The following is a 13,355-nucleotide window of genomic DNA, read 5'->3' on the forward strand; positions in this document are numbered from 1 at the left end:
TCTCTTTGCTGCAGTTCTGCTGGCCCTCAGCTCTGGGTGCAGGGACACAGAGGCCGTTCCAAGGGAGAAGCGGTGTGGGGGTCCAAGCGCCAACGACAGAAGCTGCTTGCCCCCCGCCTTTCCACCCCACCTACCTGGTGCCCGCCACGTGCCTGAGGTCCCCCCACTGGTCTCCTTAAAGCTTTCCATCTTTGTAGATTCTTCTCACAGAAGCAGAACGATGCCTTAGAACGAGTTTGGATCCCAGGTCTGGCTGTAGCCACCAACCTTGCAAGACGGTACCCAAGTCACATTCCCTTTGGGAGCCTTACTCTTCTTCCCCAAAAAATAGGAAAAGGGAGTTGGATTAGGGCAGTGTTTTCCAAAACATAAAATGTACACCAATGGGGTTTTAGGGTCGCCAGACTCTATTAAGGAACATCGAGGGGTGCCTGGGTGGCTCAGTCGGTTGAGTGTCTGGCTTCGGCTTAGGGCATGATCTCACGGTTCGTGGGTTCGAGCCCCACGTTGGGCTCTGTGCTGACAGCTAGCTCAGAGCCTGGAGGCTGCTTCAGATTCTGTATCTCCCTGTCTCTCTCTGACCCTCCCCTGCTCACGCTGTCTCTCTCTGTCTCTCAAAAATAAAAAAAAACATTTTAAAAATTTGGGGGGAAAAAGGAACATCGAATATCATGATACAGGTATTTCCTTTTGATATTCTTCCTGTTCTTGCAATTACTAGGGAGAAAGCCTCATTTAACAGCCTCTGTCTTTAACACCTCACTTGATAAGGAAGAGAAAGTAGGCTCAGTTCAGAGCTTTCAGCAAGAGACAGGACTTAGCTAGAGTCTAAGAATCTTTTTTTTTTTTCTGTTCTTATACTCAATTTTATGGTCACTTTGTTTTTATGGAAAATTATAATGGTTTCTATTTTAAGTTAGCGATCGGAATTTTCCATTTTAAATAAATTTCCCAAAGTTTTTAAAAAAGAGCCGACTGAGAGAAAAACCTTACAGAACTAATAATACAAAAGTGTAAATGGATTTGGGCCAGTGGGCTTGGGAATGAGAGTGGCTGATTCAAGGGCTGCATGTCCCACTTGGGGAGCCCTTACGAGGTGACCGGACACCCCCTTCTTCTCTGGGGCTTTGCAGAAATCCTTCATCATCTGAATCTGCCCCTGGCGGGGCCCCAGGAAGGGCTGGAAAGTCAGTGCCTGGGCACCGCCATCAGCCCAGCGGTGGCCCCGTGGCAGTCACAACCCTGCTTGGTGAGCCCGCTCTGTCCTCTGAGCCTGGGAGTGTGATCCTTTGCCCGGGGAAGGAGCATGGCCCCGTCTGGGTGCCTCCCTTGCATTATCTTATTGCATCCGCAAATTTCCCCACCAAGTTCCTGTTTTCATGCCTGAAGGCAGATGAGGAAACTGGGCCTCAGTGAGGCCACATCACTGGTCTGTGGAGTGGGCGGAGACAGTGAGGTTAGGACCCAGTCTGGCTCTAAGCCCGGGTGTTTTTTTGTCTATTGCTTCCTGCCTTCTCCCTACCTGTGTGACCCTGGGCAAGTCATGCCGCCCCTGAGACCCAGAGCCCTCATCTATAAAATGGAATTGACATATATTAGGGGGATTGAATAGCACATTGCAGTAGGAACCTGTTACTGGATTAAATGGAGGGTTAACTGAGTGAATACAAGGTGCTTAAAAGAGTTCCTGGCACAGAGTAAGCACTTGATGGTAAGCGGCTGACAGTTTCCACAAAGCCCTAAGATGCCGCCTCTTAACCCCTTCTCCCCCAGCACACAGCCTTAGAGAGCTGAGGGTGATGGGACACTTCCTGGGCGTCCCCCATGTGGCAGGCATGGGCTGTGTCCTTCATCTGCTTCTCATACAGTCCTCACCACAACCCTGTGAGCTAAGGATGAATCTATGCTCGTTGGACAAGTGAGAAAACCAGGGGTCAGAGAGGAGTAGTCACCTGCCCCGGGTTGCACAGCAAGCCAGAGGGGCTGGAACCCAGGTCTATAGGGTTGCAAAGCCTGCATCCTTGGCTGGTTCAGGAGCCTCCACCAGATTGGTCGGAAGTTCCTGGGGAAATCCCACACCTCCCTCAAAGGGTGAAGGGTCCTCTCCCCCACCTGTGGCAGGAGGAGCCCGAGGAAAGCTGGACTGCAGCTCTGACCTTGCTGCTGACAGTTGGATGACCTTGGGCAGCCACCAGTCCCTCTCTGGGCTCAGCCACATAATTACCGCTTTGTGTGTGTTGGAGGTGGGGCTCTGCGAACTTCCAGAGATCCTGATTCCCTTCTTTACTTCCCGCTGGGAGGAGGAGGGAGCCCCAGATCTGAATACTCCCAATACTGGAGTTGGTCACTGAGTCATCTGATCCCTGCCCTGCCTTCCAGCAACCCCCCCTCCCCCGCGTTCAAATCAGGCCACTGACCTTTCTGTTTCTGGGAAAAGCTTGAGGAGTGGGGTGAGGTGTAGGAGGGGGCACTGAGGGGTTCAGCCAGCAGCCAGTTGCATCAGAAAACCTTATGCAAGGTGCCTTCCCAGGTCAGGCAGAGAGCCCTGACCCATAACCCCTACCCTGACCCTGGTGCCCTGGGTGCCAGAATGAGGACAGCTAGGCCTTGTGGGGACCCTGAGCCAGGCCTGGTCCTCATGGAGTGACGGGGGAGGGTGAAGGGAAGGAAGACCGGGTTTGGGGCCGGGGCCGCTCATCCCCCTGGGGGCTGGTCCAAGCCAACCCATCCACTTTGTCCCTGGAGAAAGGCAAGACTAGGCCAGTGCCCTGGACGCTGACTGATCCCTGATCCTTGACTCTGGTCATAGACGGAGCCCTGTTCTAGACTTTAGAGTCTTACCGAATTCTGATCTACAAACTCAGACATAGGCTGAGCCCCTGTCACTGCTCACAGCCACAGCTAAATCCTGACCCTGGCCCCAAACCAAGCACTGACTTGGTCCCTGAAGAGACACCCACTTTTTCCCATCCTGACCTTTGCCCTAAATTCCAATTTCTGCTCATGACTGAATTATAATCCTCCAGACAGACTTAGCTCTGATCTTTTACTCCTGACTCCCATCCCCAGATAAGCCCCAACTGGAGACCTTCGCCTGGTCTCTCAAGGGTCAACAGTGGTGCTCAGGCCCAGAAATCAAGAGCTTGGCACTTGGGTGCTGCCTGGGTGGCTCAGTTGGTTGGCCGTTGGCCTCCCGCTCTTAGTTTCGCCTCAGGTCATGCTCTCACAGGCTCTTGAGTTTGAGCCCCACATCCAGCTCTGCGCTGATAGTGCAGAGTCTGCTCAGGGTTCACTCCGTCTCCCTCTCTCTCTGCCCCTCCCTTACTCTCACTCTTTCTCAAAATAAATAAATAAACTTAAAAAAAAAGAGTTTGGCACTCGGTGGCTTCCTTTCTGGCCGTCTCACCACCACATTTCTTGCCCCCACCCCCCTGCAAGGTTGAGGATTGCCAAAGGGCTGGATTGAACCAGAAACCCCAGGGAGCTGTGCTCTGAGTAGCCCAAGACTGTGACCCAGCAGGGTGGGGGCAGGACATGGAGCCGAGCAGGGCCACTGGGGATGGGCTGGGGCAGGTGCTATGTCCACACAGCCCTCTGAGGTTAGAGCTGCAGGTGGGGTGTAGGGAGACGCGGGGGTCTGGAAGTGAATGGACCATGTGGCGGCCAGGACCATTGAGGTAAGGCAGCCCAGTCCAAGCCCTATCCACCTCCAGCTACCCGTTTATCGCCCATTTTTCCATCCTTCATCCACATTCATTCTTTCTCAGAGCATCCTTGTTCCCCTTCATAACACACAATATAATTTGGAATTACATATGTATTTGATTATATATAATCATTATTTATTACTATTAAATATATGAATTAGATATCATTACATACATATTACATATATATGTCGGTCTCCCCCATGAAACTGTAAGCCCATTTAGGGAAGGCACTTGCTGGCTTGGTTCACCAGTGTATTGGTAAGTGCTCAGCAAATTGTAGTTAAATGGATGAAATCCCTCCACCTATTTATACATCCCTCACCCACCCACGTACCGTTTACTCATAACCCCTTCCTCACCATCTATCCATTCAACTGTCTGCTACCATTACTCCATTCTTCCGTCTACCCTCCATTCAGTCATCACCCATCCAACCGTCCATCCATCCACCAGCAATTTATCTTTCCAGCATCGATAAAACCATTTATCTATTCATTCATTCATTCATTCATTCATTCATTCATTCAACAAATATGTATTGAATCCCCACCTCGATGTCAGGCACTGTTCTAAAGGCTGGAGATACTTCAGGGAAAATGACAGGCAAAAATGGTGGTTATATCTCAGTAGAAAGAACATGTGCAAGAAATAATTAATGTAATAAAGACTTAAATGATAGGGCATTGGATGGTGATAGGTACTAGGGGAAAGAAGTAAAAAAAGAAGCAGAATAATGGGTAAAGAGGATCTGGAGGGCTTTAGTGAGTAAGGTGGTCCCCTGGACGCCATGAGACTATCTGGAGGACACATTGTTCAAGCCGGGGAGTAACTTCTGCAAAGGCTCCAAGGAGGATGGTTTGACAGGTTTGCTGGGACGCAGGGGGTCAGTGTGGCCGGAGTGGAACAGGTGAGGGGAGGTGGTGGTACCTGAAATCAGATTGCTAATAGAGATTCAGACCATCTGGAGCTTTGAAGGCTTTTAAAAAGACTCTGCAGAGAAAGGAGCAGATGTTGCAATGATTCTGTTGGGAAACTCCAGTGGCTCAGAGCAGAGCAGGGGTGAGATGAGATTGGACTCTGGGAATATGTAAAAAAATGGAGACAGCAGGATTGCTGATGTTTCAGATATGGAGTGAGAGGAAACGCGAGTTATCAAGGTGCCTCCAAGATTCCTGGGCCTGAACAACTCCAAGTGTGGATCCGCCATCAGATGAGAGAGAGAGAGAGAGAGAGAGAGAGAGAGAGAGAGAGAGAGAGAGAGAGAGGCAAGGCGGTAGACCAGAAGGTCAGCTCTGGTTGTGTTGAGTTTGAGATGTTGTTCTAACATCTTCAAGGAGACATCGAGCAGGCCATTGGACATAGGCACTAGAGTACAGGGCAGTGGACTGGGCTGAAGATGTGCATCCAAGGCCATGGGCATGAGAGGGGCTGAGAGCGTGGGGGACTAGGTCCTGGGCCGCTCTGGCAGGAAGGAGCGAGCCGGGAAGTCGGAGGACAGCCAGCAGAGTGTGGAGATCTGGACGCCAAGTGAAGAGAGGGGTATCCAGGAGCAGCGAGGGGTCAATTGTCAACAGCTGTGATCAGTCAAGAGGATGAAGACTGAGAACCAAGTCTTGGATTTTGAAACACGATACCCTTGACAACTGCAGTTCCAGTGGGTGTGGGATGGGGTGGGCAAGTAGCAACATGATTGGGATGCGTTGAACAGAGAAGACGAATTAGAGACAGTGAAGGAGCCGCTTTTTCAAACGCCTTTGCTGCAAAAGAGGAGCTAAAGAAAATGAATGGCAGGGGCGCCTGGGTGGCTCGGTCAGTTAAGCATCCGACTTTGGCTCAGGTCACGATCTCACTGTTCCTGAGTTCCAGCCCTGTGTCGGGCTCTGTGCTAACAGCTCAGAGTCTGGAGCCTGTTTCAGATTCTGTATCTCCCTCTCTCTCTGCCCCTCCCTCACTCACACTCTGTTTCTCTCTGTCTCAATAATAAATAAATAAACATAAAGAAAAAGGAATGGTAGGTGCAAGGAGGGCTGTAGGATAAGGTGAAGGCCATTGTCTTAAAGATCCAGCCACCTGCCATCGCCCATGAACGTATCACACCAGCTGCCGTCCACCCTCCACGGTTCCCTGTGCATCTACCCCAATATCCATTCCTTGCTTGTAAGCTAAGAAATCTGCCCTGAATTCCCATTAGGTACCAACTTCTATGCCCGGCACTGGAGTTGAGGGCTTATAAGGCAAGAAATGGGGACCCCAGAGTCTGGCACGTAGGAGGTATTCCGTTTAGGTGGATTGGATGAATTAAGGAGCAGAGACATGGGGCCCATCCTTCATGAGCCCGGTCTAACAGGACACAGAATGCCTGAGCTGGGGGCGTGGTCTGGGCCTCAGACAATACGGACCAGAGAGGGAAAGCATTTCGCTCGAAGACTCACTGTGCATCAGTGATGGAACTGAGATTCACACTCAGCCCTCTTGTCTTTTTTTTTCTCTTCCAGGAAGTTCCGTCCAAGAGGATGGAAGTTAGCTGGGAGCAAGGAGCGTGTAGGAATGTGGCACTTTCGAGAGGATAGATTTTTACTTTTATTTATTTATTTTTTAATTTTTTAAGGAATCTCTACACCCAACGTGGGGCAGGACTTCGCAACCCTAAAATCAAGAGTCATGCACATCCACTGACCTAGCCAGCCAGGTGCCCCAAGAGGATAGATTTTTAAATATTTGTGTTTATTTATATTTTGGCTCAAAATGCAAACGGTACCAGGAGCGATATTTGAAAAGCCTCCCTCCCATTTCTATCTCCAGTCCCCTGCCTCCTCTTTCTGGGGACAAGCAGTTTTCTCCTATTTCCTTAAAGACGTAAGAGATGACTTTTCCCTTTAAACACAGATGGGAGCAATACACTCACTCCTTCAGATTGCTTTTTTCCTTCCTATTTAACAATGTGTCTTGGGGGTTATTCCACATCGGTTCAGAAAGAACTTCCTGGAAGCTCCTGGGTGGCTCAGTCTGTTAAGTCTGACTTCGGTTCAGGTCATGACCTTGTAGTTCGTGAGTTCGAGCCCCACATCAGGCTCTGTGCTGACAGCTCAGAGCCTTGAGCCTGCTTTGGATTCTGTGTCTCCCTCTCTCTCTCTACCCCTCCCTGGCTCACGCTCTGTCTTTCTCTCAAAAATAAATAAATGTGAAAAAAAAGATATTAAGACACACATACACAAAGAATGCCCTGATGTTTTGCAGCTTTGTAGTATTCCATTATAGGGATGAACGGACTTATTAAACATTCCCTTGTCAACAAACACTTCACTATTTCCAGCCTCCCCCTAGAACAAACAATGCCGTAGTGCTCGTACATGGGGGAATGGAGAGAAACTCAGGGACAATTTCCTGGAAACAGAATTGCTAAGTCAAAAGTTTGAACATTTGCACTTTTTTTAAAAATTTATTTTTGATATAGAGAGAGACAGAGCATGAGAGGGGGAGGGGCAGAGAGAGAACGAGACACAGAACCGGAAGCAGGGTCCAGACTCTGAGCTAACTGTCTGCACAGAACCTGACGTGGGACTTGAACTACAAACATGAGATCTGACCTGAGCCGAAGTCGGAGGCTTAACCGACTGAGCCACCCAGGCGCCCTTTTTTTATTTTTAATGTTTTATTTATTTTTGATACAGAGAGAGACAGAGCATGAGAGGGGGAGGGGCAGAGAGAGAAGAAGACACAGAACCAGAAGCAGGCCCCAGGCTCTGAGCTGTCAGCACAGAGCCTGATGCGGGGCTCGAACCCACAAATGTGAGATCTGACCTGAGCCGAAGTCAGAGGCTTAACCGACTGAGCCACCCAGGCATCCCAGGGCATTTGCACTTGTAATGGAACTTTCTGGGCAATCGTCCTTTGAGATTGTGCCAATCTACCTCCTGCTAACAGAGCGTGTGACTGTTGTTTGCCCACAACTTCGACAACACTGTGCCTTATTGTTTTCTGATCTTTACTAATCTGATTCCAAAAAACCAAAGCGTCTTCATGAGGCATCCATATGTTTCTCTTGTCCTGACGGCTGAATCTTTTCACATTTTATAGCCACAGAGGGAGATGGGGAGGAGGAACTTCTCAAGGCTGGCCCCTGCCTCGGTGGGCACTGAGCACCCCATCTTGGGAGGTGACCCAGCAGAGGTACGAGGAGACCAGGTGTTGGCCTGGCAGGGACCAGGCTTCTGAGAACAGTTTCCGCTCTGTTCCCTCCATTCTCCCCTGCCCCACCCCAGACATGCTCCTGGGCTGTCACTTCTCTATCATCTCCCAGGTGTCTGTACCGCCACAGGCCACCCCAGAGGTCCTGCCCCCTCCTTTAGGAAGCCTTTTCCTTCTTCCTGTCATTTGACCTTTTGTTGCCCCAGAGCTTCTGGAATGCTGGGCTAAGGTGACATCTAGCCCTCCTACTTGATGTGTAGAATCCTAGGCTATTTGTGCTACTCTGACAGTGACGATCAGTGAGGATCAGCCCGCAGACTGTGTCTAGTGTGTACGTGTGTGTGATGTGCGTATACTGCTGGGTATTCCAAGGAGGGTGTGTCTCTGTGGCAGCCTGGGAAAATGCCTGGGTCCGGGGCCTAGCCAGACCTGAGTTCAAATCCTTGCTTAGCCTCTAACCAGAGTTGTTGTTGGGCCAGTCACTTGCCCTCTCTGAGCATCGGCTCCCTTTTTTTTATTAAAAATTGTTTTTAAATCTTTATTTATTTTTGAGAAAGAGACAGAGTGCGAGCAGGGGAGGGACAGAGAGGGATGGAGACACAGAATCCAAAGCAAGCTCCAGGCTCTGAGCTGTCAGCACAGAGCCCAACATGGGGCTCGAACCCATGAACTGTGAGGTCATGCCCTGAGCTGAAGTTGGATGCTCAACCAACCAAGCCACCCAGGCGCCCCGTGCTCGGTTTTTTCTAGTCCTCATACAAACCAAATTCTTCCTGCCTCGGGGTCTTCATCCTTGCTGTTCCGTCTGCCTGGAACTTTTCCACATCTTCCCAGCTCTCTTCCTTTGGGTCACAGGCCAAACGTCACCTTCTCAGAGAGGCCCTCCCTGACCACTCAGGAAGCATGTGGCATGTGGTGATTTATTCCTAGATACATAAAGAGGCAAATGATTTAAAAAAAAAAAAAAGGTTCAGTCCTCGAGGCGTCGGTGCTCTGCGGTGTTGGAATCTTTTGCTTGTCGGCCTGTGCGCACATGTGCGGACATGGCCTCAAACGACTATTCCCAACAAGCAACCCAAAGCCACGGGGCCTACCCCACCCAGCCTGGGCAGGGCTATTCCCAGCCGAGCAGTCAGCCCTATGGACAGCAGAGTTACAGTGGTTATGGCCAGCCAGACACCTCAGGCTATGGCCAGAGCAGCTATGGTGGTTCTTATGGACATTCCCAGAACACAGGCTATGGCACTCAGTCAGCTCCCCAGGGACACGGCTCAACTGGTGGCTATGGCAGTAGCCAGGGTTCTCAGTCATCTTATGGGCAACAGTCCTCTTATCCTGGCTATGGCCAGCAGCCAGCTCCTAGCAGCACTTCTGGAAGTTACGTGGTAGTTCTCAGAGCAGCGGCTATGGGCAGCCCCAAAGCGGGGGCTACGGCCAGCAGCAAAGCTCCTATAATCCCCCTCAAGGCTATGGACAGCAGAACCAGTACAACAGTAGCAGTGGAGGTGGTGGAGGGGGTGGTGGAGGTAACTATGGCCAAGATCAGTCCTCCATGAGTGGAGGTGGTGGCGGTTATGGCAGTCAGGACCAGAGTGGCGGCGGTGGCTACGGGGGAGGCCAGCAGGACCGTGGGGGCCGCGGCCAGGGCGGTGGCGGTGGTTACAACCGCAGCAGTGGCGGCTACGAACCCAGAGGTCGCGGAGGTGGCCATGGAAGCAGAGGCGTCATGGGTGGAGGTGACCGTGGTGGCTTCAATAAATTTGGTGGCCCTCGGGACCAAGGATCACGTCATGACTCTGAACAGGATAATTCAGACAACAACACCATCTTCGTGCAAGGCTTGGGCGAAAATGTTACAATTGAGTCTGTGGCTGATTACTTCAAGCAGATTGGTATTATTAAGACAAATAAGAAAACAGGACAGCCCATGATTAATCTGTACACAGACAGAGAAATGGGCAAGGTGAAGGGAGAGGCCATGGTATCATTTGATGATCCACCTTCTGCTAAAGCAGCTATTGACTGGTTTGATGGTAAAGAATTCTCTGGGAATCCCATCAAAGTATCATTTGCTACTCGGTGAGCAGACTTCAATCAGGGTGGTGGCAATGCTCGTGGAGGCCGAGGGCGAGGAGGACCCATGGGCCGTGGAGGCTATGGAGGTGGTGGTAGTGGTGGAGGTGGCCGGGGAGGATTCCCCAGTGGAGGTGGTGGCAGCGGTGGACAGCAGCGAGCTGGTGACTGGAAGTGTCCTAATCCTATATGTGAGAACATGAACTTTTCTTGGAGGAATGAATGCAACCAGTGTAAGGCCCCTAAACCAGATGGCCCAGGAGGGGGACCAGGAGGCTCTCATATGGGGGGTAACTATGGAGATGATCGTCGCGGTGGCAGAGGAGGCTATGATCGGGGCGGCTACCGAGGCCGAGGCGGGGACCGTGGGGGCTTCCGAGGGGGCCGGGGTGGTGGGGACAGAGGTGGCTTTGGCCCTGGCAAGATGGACTCCAGGGGTGAGCACAGACAGGATCGCAGGGAGAGGCCGTATTAGCGTGGCTTCGGAGGTTCTGCAACAGCTTTTCTTCTTGTACCCAGTGTTACCCTCATTATTTTGTAACCTTCCAACTCCTGATCACGCACGGGTTTTTTTGTGTCGGACTATGTAATTGTAACCATAACTCTGGTTCCCATTAAAAACCATCGTTTTAGTTAAATTTTTTTCCTTCCTCCTCATCAGTCTACTGGAGGATTGATACCTGGGTGAAGAATGTGGGGAGTTTTTTCTCTTTCAGCTCATCCTGCGTAGCAGGAACTGGAATAAAGTGTGATACTTAGTCCACACTACTCCGTAACCCTGTTCTTAATTTATTCACAGACCTTGCAAAGGTTTGAAATGATCTCACTTATGTAGTAAATTGTTTATCATCTGTCCCTCCTGCCCCCACCAGAAAGGAAGAACCCAGAAAGGGGCAAAGCCGCATCCTTATGTCTAGCGCAGAGCGGGGCCCTTACTGGGTGTTCAATGAATAACTCTGAAATGAATGAATGTGAAAGTGCTCAGCATAATGCCTGACACTTAATAAAAGCTCCGAATCGCTGGGTAATTTCTATTCTATAAATGCAAATGGCCATCATTATTTATGGGGGATGAACAACTTTGCTCAACAGTTCTTACAGCAAGTATTTATTTGATGCTGTTCAGTGCACAGTCATGAGAGAAACAGAAATATGCGACCCAGTGCAAGCTGTCAAGGAAGAGACGGCATTGCTGGGATGACAGAGACTTTGGAAAAATAATAAGACTATTGAGATCATGACTCACTGCATGACTCTAACACGACTGGAAGTGGCTAGCATCACTCCATTAAAAATTTTTTTTACATTTATTTATTTTTGAGAAACAGAGCACAAGTTGGGGAGGAGCAGAGAGTGGGGGAGTCACAGAATCCAAAGCAGGCTCCAGGTTCTGAGCCATCAGCACAGAGCCCGACGCGGGGCTCAAATTTACAAATCGTGACATCATGAGCTAAGCTGGTCAGATGCCCAACCTATTGAACCACACAGGCGCCCCTCATCACTCCATTTTTTAGATTAGAAACCGACACCCCTACGGACACCTACCTGGTGCCTGTGCCCAGAATGGAGACTCAGTGGCCAAGAACATAGCATGTGTGTCTGGACTTCCCAGAGGCCCTTCTAGTGCTTGGAGTGCAGGACAGGTGCCTGGGCACACCCCCCCACGCCCGGGGACCTGGGCAGTGGCCTGGAGCTGCTGGTGTTCCTCACAACACGGGGCTCTTGGTGGAGACATCTGTGTGAGGGGTTCCGGGGGTCTCTCTGCTGGGAGGCCTTTACCTCTGGGCTCCATGGTCTGTCCTGTGGCTGGATATCCTGGTGGATATCATGTTTTTCTCCCTCCCTCCCCCTGCCTTGATGGCATGTCCTGGGCTGGATGCTTGTGAAATCCTACGGATTCGTCCACCAGCAGGCTCCCGATGGCCTGGTGCCCAGGGCTGGGCTCTGAGTCACCTGTTTGGGGTTTGGCAAGGCTGGTACAGGAAGCTCATGGCCCCTGGTGATGCCAACCCAGGCCGAGACTTGGCCCTACCACCCCTCAGACCCACGGAGCACACCTGTGATCAGATGCATGAGGACACAGCCTATAACAGGACGTGAGGTGTCCAAGGTCACAGGGAATGTCAATGTGGAAATTCAACCATGGCACCGCCCACCTTGGAATACATCTGCTCAGTAGCAGTGACCGACACCACTGCCCAGTGTTACAGGACCAGGGTTTAAATCCCAGCCACTTGCTAGCTGTGTGACCTTGGGCACAACACTTCACATCTCTGAGCCTTATTGTTACTTAGTATGGTAGAGCCTCAATAAATGGAACTGCTAAAGAAAGGCAATAACAGACTAAGTGCAAATACACTCAGTGCCTCAGTGTGCCCACAAACACACCATTATAATTTACACACTGACTGGTGTGCACACCCACACAGGCATCCATAATTATAACGTGTACATTGCCTGCTAGTCTGAACCTCAGGTTTCTCCTCCCCAATAATAATAGCTAGCATGTTTCGGGCACTTCTATGTGCCAAGCTCCGGGTTAAGCTCATTCGGTCTTCAAAGTATCTCAAGAGGTTAGTATTCTTGTGGTCCTCATTTAAAAAGATTTTTTAATGTTTATGTATTAAAAAAATTATGTCTTTATTTTGAGAAAGAGTGTGAGTGAGGGAGGTCAGAAAGAGAGGGAGACACAGAATCTGAAACATGCTCCAGGCTGTGAGCTATCAGCACAGAGCCCGACTCAGGGCTCAAACCCACGGACTGTGAGAGGATGACCTGAGCCGAAGTCAGATGCTTAATCGACTGAGCCAGGCGCCCCAATGTTTATGTATTTTTGAGAGAGAGAGAAAAGAGCCTGAGCAGGGAGGGGCAGTGAGAGAGGGAGACACAGAAATTTGAAGCAGGCTCCAGGCTCTGAGCTGTCAGCACAGAGCCCAAATGTGGGGCTCGAACTCTTTGAACCGTGACATCATGACCTGAGTGGAAATCAAGAGCTGGATGCTCAACCCAGCATTCCTGTTGTCCCTATTTTAGAGGAAAAGACACTGAGACTCAGACGGGTTAGGGAATTGCCTCTGCTGACACAGGGACTTGAACCCTGGCCGACTGTCCCCTTCAGCCTGCTCTCAAGTAAAAGATTTGGGACAAAGAGTTGGGGCAGGAATGTCCTGATAGCCTCACAGCCGGCTCTCTCCCTCCACCTCCCACTAATACCCTCCCCATCTCTGTCAATATCGTTTCCTTCGTTGGTCGCGCCCTGGGGCATCTCCCTGCCCTGGCACAGGGCCCCCAGAGGCCAGGCAGTGGCCTCAGATCACCTCTTAGATCCAGTTGCGGATGAGGTGTTGTTGTTGTTGTTTTTTTAAATGTTTTTTATTTAATCTT

At 50.6% G+C, this 13,355-nt stretch overlaps 1 pseudogene; it reads left to right on the forward strand.

Annotated features, from left to right (window-relative positions):
* The first annotated feature begins 8,941 nt into the window (after window positions 1-8,941).
* On the forward strand, window positions 8,942-10,734 carry LOC115273940 (annotated as a pseudogene).
* The last annotated feature ends 2,621 nt before the right edge of the window (window positions 10,735-13,355 follow it).

Source organism: Suricata suricatta, chromosome 12, assembly GCF_006229205.1.
Source record: "Suricata suricatta isolate VVHF042 chromosome 12, meerkat_22Aug2017_6uvM2_HiC, whole genome shotgun sequence".
In the NCBI taxonomy this organism is placed as follows: Eukaryota; Metazoa; Chordata; class Mammalia; order Carnivora; family Herpestidae; genus Suricata; species Suricata suricatta.